We start from the raw sequence: 9,550 nt of genomic DNA, 5'->3' as shown, positions 1-9,550 counted from the left end.
TCTTCAGGTAAGACATTCAGTGAGGTTCCAGGGACTCACAAAGGAGTTGGGGCACAAGATTTCATGAACATGGACTACTGAGTACCAACAGTTGTAATACTAGAGGCTATGATTACCGTGTGTGGCCCTGGTGGCCTCAGTAGTATCAGCAGTTTGGTTCTGGTGGTCCCAAATACCTTAGGATCCAAACATAATCACATTCTAAGGTCCTAGAATTAAGCCATCCTGCCCAATAAACAGATTGTAGACAGTTATGACCCTAGGACACTCTGAACACAGCTTGGGAACCCCTACCCCAAATATGTAGAAAAATCCTACTAATAAACATATTATTGTAATCCAGAACATTTTAATTATATATCAAATATTTCTGTGTTTAGAGAATGTACACAAAATTAAAATGCCACTTCTCTTATAGAACTTAAAATTTCAAATAAGGCAAAAATACTGTAATGAAAATAATAAAACTCATCATTCTGTTCTTATCTAGTCTTTTCCTTAGACCAGAGATAAATATAATTCATGCACTATTCTAATTATTCACTTATTTACATAACTACAATCAGCTGTCTATACATCCAGAGAGAGGGAACTATCATCAATTACTTTTTGTGTCAAATATGTTTGTTCCTTACAGTTTTTTTCTAATTTAAATTGGAAATAAGAATGTATATTACCCCAATATTTGAGAAACTAAATAAAATATTTTTGTTAGTAGTGAAAAAATAAAGTATTAAAAATACATTTTCATGAGATGTCCCTAGGAAACTTGAATATAAGGCCTGAAAAATGTGGAGTAATATGGAAGAAGGGTGTATAGAATAGGAGATTTAAAAGCAGACATTGGGGCTCCACAACCAGTTTGTCTTTACATCTCTCACTGCTGAAAAGTTCTGTTTCAAAGATCGTCATACTTGTCAGTTCAGAAGAAATACCAAAATAACCTGGAAAATGCCTCCTCTCCAAACAGAAACAGTGATGGAAACGTTGAAGAGGGTAAGGTTGAGAATTATGTATGGCAGAAGATGTGCAATGAGAAAACTTATGTGCAATGAGAAATACTTATGTGCAATGAGAAAACTTATGTGCAACGAGAAATACTTATGTGCAACGAGAAAACTAATGTCAGACAACCAGCAGTGGATGAGAGTTCCTTGTGACCACATCCCCGCCAACACAAATTGTTCCTACTAATACTGGTGTGTGTGTATTACATAGTGTCTTTGGTATTACATAGTGTCTTTTTGTCTTCTTGATTTGGATTTCTGTTTTGATAAGTGATGCGAAGAAGCATTCTTTTCTTGTGCTCATGTGATCATCCATCTGTCTTTCTCTGAGAAGTGTCTATTCATTTCCTTTCCCCATTTGCTGACATATTTTTTGAATTTGTTTGTTGATCTTTGTGATTATTTTTAAATTTAAAAAAATTAGTATTGAATCACGATGAGATACAGTTACAAAGCCTACATGATTCAGTTTCAGTCATACACTGTTCAAACACCCATCCCTCCATCAGTGCACATTTTGCACCAGCAATGTTCCCAGTATCCCTCCCACCAGCTACACCCCACCCCACCTCCAGCCTCTATGGCAGACAATTTCCATCTTTCTCTTTCTAGTATTGGGTATTATGTTTGCAATAAAGATACTGAGATGCCATTGTTTGATCCTTATCTACTTTCAGCACACATCTCCCATCACAAGCAATCCCTCCATCATTGACTTAGTGATCCCTTCTCTTTTCCCGCTGCCTTCTCCCCTTGCTCATAAGGCAAGCTTCCAACAGTGGAGCAATCTTCCTGGCCCTTGTCTCTACTACCCTTGGGTATTAGTCTCATATGTTATTTTATATTTGACAATGAGTGTAGTCATTCTATGCCTGTCCCTCTCTTTCAGACTCCATTTACTTAGCATGATACTCTACATGACCACCCACTTCTAAGCAAATTTCATTACTTCATCTTTCCAAACAGCTGCATAGTACTCCATTGTGTAGATATGCCTAGTTTCTTTAACCATCTGTTCTTGGACACTCGGGTTGTTTCCAGACTCTGGCTATTCTGAATAATGTTGCAATGAACATATAGGTGTAGATGTCATTTCTACTGTGTTTTTTTCTTTGCAATCTCATGATATTTTCCCAGAAATGAAGTATTGCTAGATCATATGGAAGCTCAATTTCTACTTTGTAAAGCTATGCCCAAATTGTTTTCTAAAAAGGCTGGACCAGTCAGAATTCCCACCAACAATGAAAGAGAGTCACTTTCTCCCCACATCCACATAGCATTAGTTGTGCGTGTTCTTTGTGAGATGATATCTCATTGTTATTTTGATTTGCATCTCCTTGATAATTAGCAATATAGAACATTTTTTCATGTGCCTTTTGGCCATTTATATTTCTTCTTGAGTGAGCTTCTGTTCATTTCTTCTCCCCATTTTTTGATGGGGTTGGAAGTTTTTTTCTTTTACCGTCTACTAGTTTTTTGTATTTTCTAGATATTAATGCTTTATCAAGTAGGTATTGGGTAAATATTTTTTTCCCATTCCGTGGGTGCTCTCTGTATTTTGATCCCTTTTCCTTTTAGGTGTGGAAGCTTCATAGTAGAATGTAGTCCCGTTTGTTTATGTTTGTTTCCACTTGCTTGGTCCTTAAAGATATTTTTCATCCTTAAAGATACTTTTAGCTTCAATGTCACTGAGGGCTTTACCTACAATTTCCTCCACGTACCATATGGATTCAGGTCTGATATTAAAGTATTTAATCACTTTGATCTGAATTTTGTTTCTGGTAATTAGACAGAGGACAGAGTTCATTTTTTGCAGGTAGCTGTCCAGTTTTCCCAGAAACACTTGCTGAAGAGGAGTTCCTTGCTCTACTTCATTTTTATTGCTCATTTATCAAATATTAAGCCATCATATATTTGAGACTCTATGACAGACTGTTCGACACTGTTCCATTGGTCTGGGGTCTGTTTTTATTTGTTAACATTTTTTTTATAAATTTTATTGAATCACCATGTGGAGGGTTACATAGTTCTCTCAGGATTATGTCAGTTATACAATACTCAAACACCCTTCCCTTCGCCAGTGCCCATATTCCATCACCAACCACCCATTATACCTCCCGCCCCCTCCCGCCTCCCCAGTCCCCGCCCTTGAAAGTGATAAATTTCACTTCGTTTATGCTTTATCTTGGTTACATTCCATGTTTCAACACATAACTCACTATTGTTGCTAGGGTTTCCCCCAAAAAAAGAAAAGACAGTCCTACTGTCAAGGAAGCATTTGATAGCTCTCCATTGCTGAGAATGTAGAGATATTAAGTCCCGCTGTTTGTTACATGACTTTTCTATTTTTTCCCCCCGCCCTCGCCCCGCTCCACCGAGTTGACGCCTGTTTAGTAATCACCACGCTGCCTGACAAAGGGAAAAAAAAACGAAAAAGATGGTTATTTCCCGTCATCAGCCGGCGTGGGGCTCTGGCTTAGTTGATAGTCTGAAAGAATGTCTGCCAGCAGTTTCTGGAACCAAAAGTAACACGCTGGTATCGGCCCCAGCTCGAGGTTCCATCAGTGTCCCGCTGTTCCAAGTACATAATAATATATTCCCTTGTATCCCATTCCCACGCCACCAGGTCCGTGTCAGCTTAATGGACATCATACTATGGTTAACGCCATGCCGCGTTTCTTCCCGAGAAAGAAGGATATTTCTTCTCACCCGGCGTGGGGATATGGCTTAGTTCAGTCTATAGAGATGGCTACCACTTTGATTGCCTTCAATATTTCAGCAAGAGACTTACTATTCTTGTTAGGATTTCCCACCAAAGTCCGACCCGTTAAGAAGGAACCATTTCATATTGGTTATGATTAAATGACATTAGGTTGCGCGGCCATGGCAGCGGCCTCACGGCTTTGAATTTCTGTATAAAGTCCAGGGAAAGTACAGCCAGGAAATACATGTCACTACAAACTTTAACCCTATTATGGTCCCCCCAAAGTCCAACCCGTTACAAAGGAACCATTTCATATTGCTGATGATTAGATGACATTAGGCTGTCGCGGCCGCTTGGTTTTGGGTTTCTATATAAAGTCCAGGGAAAATTCTGCTTAAAATTCTATCGCTACAATCTTTTACCCTTCAACAAAAAACTCAGTACTATTGTTTGGAGTTTCCCCCCACGGTAAGCCCTGCCAAAAAGGAACATTTACACGTTGCTGACAATCAAGAGATATTAGGTTTTGGATTTCTATATGAAGTCCAGGGAAAATTCTTTTGGTAATTGCATCACTCGCTGGCGGTTCAGTTGCCTCCGGGGTCGATCTCACATGGTGGCACAAAGGAGCCTCCCTGCATGGCTCTGTGCTTAAATATCATTGGCACAGGGCGGATCCGGAAGTCCCGCCCCATTGGCTTTCCCGGGCTTCCTGCATAGTCTAAAAACCGGCTGTTGCCTCACTGCGTTCAAAAAGAAAGAGTTGAGAGAGAAAGGACCATACCCCGCTGGCTGCGCCTGGGCCAGTAGCTCCGAGCACACAGTTTGGAGGCATTTTGGGGGCGCCGCTCGTGTCCAAAGTGGTTCAGTTGCCTCCGGGGTCGATCTCGCGTGGAGGCACTTGTTAACATTTTTTAATTAGTGACTCACCATAAGTACAGTTACAAACTTATGAACTTTCGTGTTTGTATTTCAATCAAGAGTGATCATTTTCTCACCCTCCACCACTGCCCAATTTCCTCCACAAATGTTTCCAGTATCCTTCCCAACACCCTCACCCCATCCCCCACCACCCCACCCTGCCTGTGGGGCAGGGCATTCCCTTTTTTTCTCTCTCCTTTTGGGTGTTGTAGTTTGCAATAGAGGTATTGAGTGGCCATTATGTTAGGTTGATAGTCGAATTTCAGCATGCATCTTTCAACCCAATTGGGTCCTCCCCACATCCTCTACTTGGTGTTCCCTTCTCTACGTCAGCTGCCTTTTTCCCCAGCATATGAGGCCAGTTTCCAAGTTGTGGGACAGACCTCCTAGTCCTTAATTCTACGACTCTTGGGTGTTAGTCTACCATTCAATTACTTTATATTCCACAGATGAGTGAGATCTTTCTATGTCTGTCTCTCTTTCTGACTCACTTCACATAATATGACACAATCCATGTTGATCCACTTATACGCAAATTTCATGACTTCATCTTTGCTAACAGCTGCATAGTATTCCATTGAAGAGATGTACCAAAGTTTCTTTAACCAGTGATCTGTTCCTGGGCACTCGGGTTTTTTCCAGATTCTGGCTATTGTAAACAATGCTGCAATGAACATTCGAGTGCAGATGTCATTTCAACTATACATTTTTGCCTCTCTGGCATATATTCCCATGAGTGGTAGTGCTGGGTCAAGTGGGAGCTCAGTTTCTAATTTTTTGAAAATTTGCCATATTGTTTTCCAAAAGGGCTGAATCAGTTGGCATTCCCACCAGAGTAAGGAAGAGTCCAATTCTCCCCACATCCTCACAAATACCGGTAGCTTTTCTACTTTTGGATGTAGGCCAGTCTCTGTGTGTTGTGAAATGATATCTCATAGTTCTTTTAATCTACATCTCCCTGATGATTAGTGATGAGGACCATCATTAATGTGTCTTTTACTGATTCGAATATCTTCTTTGAGAAAATTTCTGTCATTTCCACCCACCATTTTCTGATGGGGTTGAATGTTTTCTTCTTGTAGAGTTCAACCAGTGCCTTGTATATCCTTGATATCAACCCCTTATCAGATGGGTATTGGGTGAATATCCTTTCCCATTCTGTAGACTGCCTTTGTATTTTGGTCACTGTTTCTTTTAAGGTGCAGAAGCTTCTTAGCTAAGGTAGTCCAATTTGTTTATCTCTGTTTTCACTTGGTTGGCCAGTGGTATGTCATCTTTTAGCTACAATGTCATGGAGAGTTTTGCCTACCTTATGGATTCTGGTCTGATGTTGAGATCTTTAATTCACTTTGATCTGACTTTTGTACATGGTGTTAGGTAGAGTTCTGAGCCCACTTTTTTGTATGTAGCTGTCCAGTTTTGCCAGCATGATTTGTTGAAGTGGATTTCCTTGCTCTACATCACATTTCTTGCTCCCTTATCAAAGATTAGATGATCATATATTTGAGGGTGTGTGTCAGGATATTCAACCTGTTCCATTGGTCTGTGACTCTGCCTTTGTTCCAGTACCATGCTGTTTTAATTATTACCACTTTGTAGTAGAGATTGAGGTTGGGAGGGTGATTCTTCCCATATTCTTTTTCCTAAGAGTTCCTTTAGCTATTCTTGGGGTTTATTGTTCCATATGAATTTCAGGAGCATTTGCTCCATTTCTTTGAAGAATGTCATGGGTATCCTTATAGGGATTGCATTGAATGTGTACAATGCTTTGGGGAGTATTGCCATTTTGACAATGTTAATTCTACCAATCCATTAGCAGAGGATATCTTTCCATTTCCTCATGTCCTCTATTATTTCTTAAGTAGTGTTTTGTAGTTTTCTTTGTGCAAGTCCTTTACCTCCTTAGTTAAGCTGATTCCGAGGTACTTGATTTTCTGAGGCATGATTGTGAATGGGATTCCTTTTTTCCTGTCACTTTCTTTTCTCTCGTTATTTGAGTATAGGAAAGCCATGGACTTTTGGTATTGATTTTATAGCCTGCAACAACAAGTCTATTGTATCTAGGCATTTCTGGTTGAGGTTTGAGGGTTCTCAAAGTATAGTATCATATCATCTGCAAATAGTGAGAGCTTGATTTCTTACTTTCCTACCCGAATGCCCCTAATACCTTTATCTTGCCTACCTGCTATTGCAAGTACTTGCAGTACTATATTAAACAGAAGTGGAGAGAACAGGCATCCTTGTCTTGTCCCTGATCTTAGAGGGAAGGATCTTAGTTTTTCCCCATTGAGGGTGATGCTTGCCATAGGCTTGTAGTATATGGCTTTGACTATATTGAGGAAAGTCCCTTCTCAACCTGTTTTGGTGAGAGTTTTCGTCATAAATGGGTGCTGGATCTTGTCAAATGCTTTCTCTGTATCTATTGATATGATCACTGTGGTTTTTATATTTTCTTTTGTTGATATTATAGATTATGTTGATTGAGTTCCGAATGTTAAGCCATGCTTGCATCCCCGGGATGAATCCCACTTGGTTATGGTGTATGATCCTTTTGATGAGTTGTTGAATTCTATTTGCTAATATTTTGTTAAGAATCTTCGCATCCATGTTCATCATGAATATTGGCTTGTAGTTCTCTCTCTTTTTTTTGGTTATTTTGTTTACTTCGGTATTAGGGAGATACTGTTTGGAATTTTATTGTCATAGTAACTATTTGGGAGACTTTCTGTTTCTTCAATTTCTTGGAAAAGCTTGATATGAACTAGTCTTAGGTCCTCTTTAAATCTTTGGAAGAATTCGCCAGTGAATCCATCTGGACCCGGGCTTTTGTTTTTGGGAAGACTTTTGATTACAGTTTCAATTTCCTTGATATTAATAGAACTATTCAGGTATTCCAGGTCTTCTTGATTCAATCTTGGGAGATTATAGGAATCCAGGAATTTATCCATTTCTTATAGGTTATCTTGTTTCATGGCATACAGACTTTCAAAGTAGTCTCTGATAATCTTTTGAATTTCTTTGGCTTCTGTTCTGATATTCCCCTTTTCATTTCTGACTCAGTGTATTAGAGTTCTCTCTCTGTGAGTCTTTCTAGTACTTTACAATCTTGTTTATTTTCTCAAAGAACCAGCTCTTGGTTTCCTTGATTTCAGATTATCTTTTTGGTTTCCATGTCGTTGATTTCTGCTCTAAGTTTTAATATGTCTTTCCTTCTGCCTGGTTTGGGATCCTTTTGATGGATTCTCTAGAATATTTAGCTGTGAAGTCAAGTTATATACGTGTGCCTTCCTTCCTGGGAGATGCTTGCAGGGCTATAAATTTTCCCCTTAACATGGCTTTAGCTGCATCTCACAGGTTCTGGTAGCTGATTCTGGTGTCTTCATTCTCATTTGTTTCCAGTTACCTTTTAATTTCTTCCTTGATTTTCTTCCTGATCCACTCATTGTTCAACATTGAGTTGTTTAATTTCCAGGTGTTTGATTTGGTTTTCTTTATCTACACTTGATTAACTTCTATTTTCAGTGCATCATGGTCTGTAAAGATAGTTAATACAATGTTTCTCTTCCTGATTATGTTGAGGTATGTTGTGTGGCCCAGCACATGGTCTATTCTGGAAAATGTTCCATGTGCTGGGCCATGGAACATGAATGGAATGGAAAAGAATGTATATTTTTGGGGGGAGATTTAAAATTCTGTATAGATCTATTTGCCCTCTGTCTTCTATTTCTTCCTTCAAAGACAGTATTTCCTTGCTCAGTTTTGATCTTCTTGATCTATCTAGAGGTGATAAGGTGGTGTTATCACTACTATTGTGTTGCTCGCAGTGTCCTTCTTAAGTCTCTTAGCAGTTGTTGTAAGTATTTAGTTGGTCCCTCACTGGATGCATACACATTAAGGAGTGTGATTTCTTCCTGCTGTACATATCCCTTGATTAATAAAGAACAGCCTTCACTGCTCCTTATAATCTTTCAACCTGAAATCTATGTTGTCCTATACTAGTAAGGCAACCCCAGCTCTTTTGAGTGAGTTATTTGCTTGCAGGATTGTTTTCCATCCTTTGACTTTGAGTCTGTATTTGTTCTGACTGTTCAGATTTGTTTCTTGTATGTAGCAGAATGTTGGGTTCAGCTTCTGAATCCATTTTGCCACTCTGTGTCTATTAATTGGTGAATTTAGGTCTTAACATTGAGAGATATTATTGTTATGGGATTTTGTGCCATCTTTCTATAAGGGTTTGTTGTGCTTGTAGGGGGTTTTCTTGTCTTACAGTAGCCCCTTTTTGTCCTTCTTTAGGTTTGGTTTTGAGTCTTTGAAGTTCCTGAGCTGTTGTTTATCCACAAAATAGTGTATCGTTCCTTTGAGTTTGAGTGAGAGTTTAGCCAGATAAAGTATACTTGTTGAAGTGTTCATTTCATTAAGTTTTTTCCACTATATTCCACCATTTTCTTCAGGCTTGGAGGGTTTCCTTTGATAGGTCTGCTGTGAATCTAAGGGGTGCTCCTTTGTATGTGATTTCCTTCTTTGACCTTGCTGCTTATGGTATTGTGTCTCTAACCATTACATCCATCATTCTAACTGTGATATGTTTTGGAGTTTTTTTGTTAGGGTCTCTTTTAGCTGGCTCCCTTCAGGCTCCTTGAATCTGGATGCCTGTATTCTTCAGCTCTGGGAACTTTCCAGCAATTTCCTTGACTGTGGCTTTTTCATTGGTGTTGCTTCTCTTTCTTTCTGGTACTCTGATGATTCTAATGTTGTTCCTCTTGAGATCATCCCCTAGGACTCTGATTCACCCTGGAGCTATTTTGAGGTCTCTTTCAATTGTTTGTTGTTGCCTGTAGGCTTCCTACAGCTCATCTTCAAGCTCACTGATTCTGTCTTCTGCTTTACCCATTCTATTGTTGAGGCACCCACTGAGTTT

The sequence above is a fragment of the Sorex araneus genome, chromosome 2, assembly GCF_027595985.1.
Source record: "Sorex araneus isolate mSorAra2 chromosome 2, mSorAra2.pri, whole genome shotgun sequence".
NCBI classification, from domain to species: Eukaryota; Metazoa; Chordata; class Mammalia; order Eulipotyphla; family Soricidae; genus Sorex; species Sorex araneus.
This window is presented reverse-complemented; position numbering follows the sequence as displayed.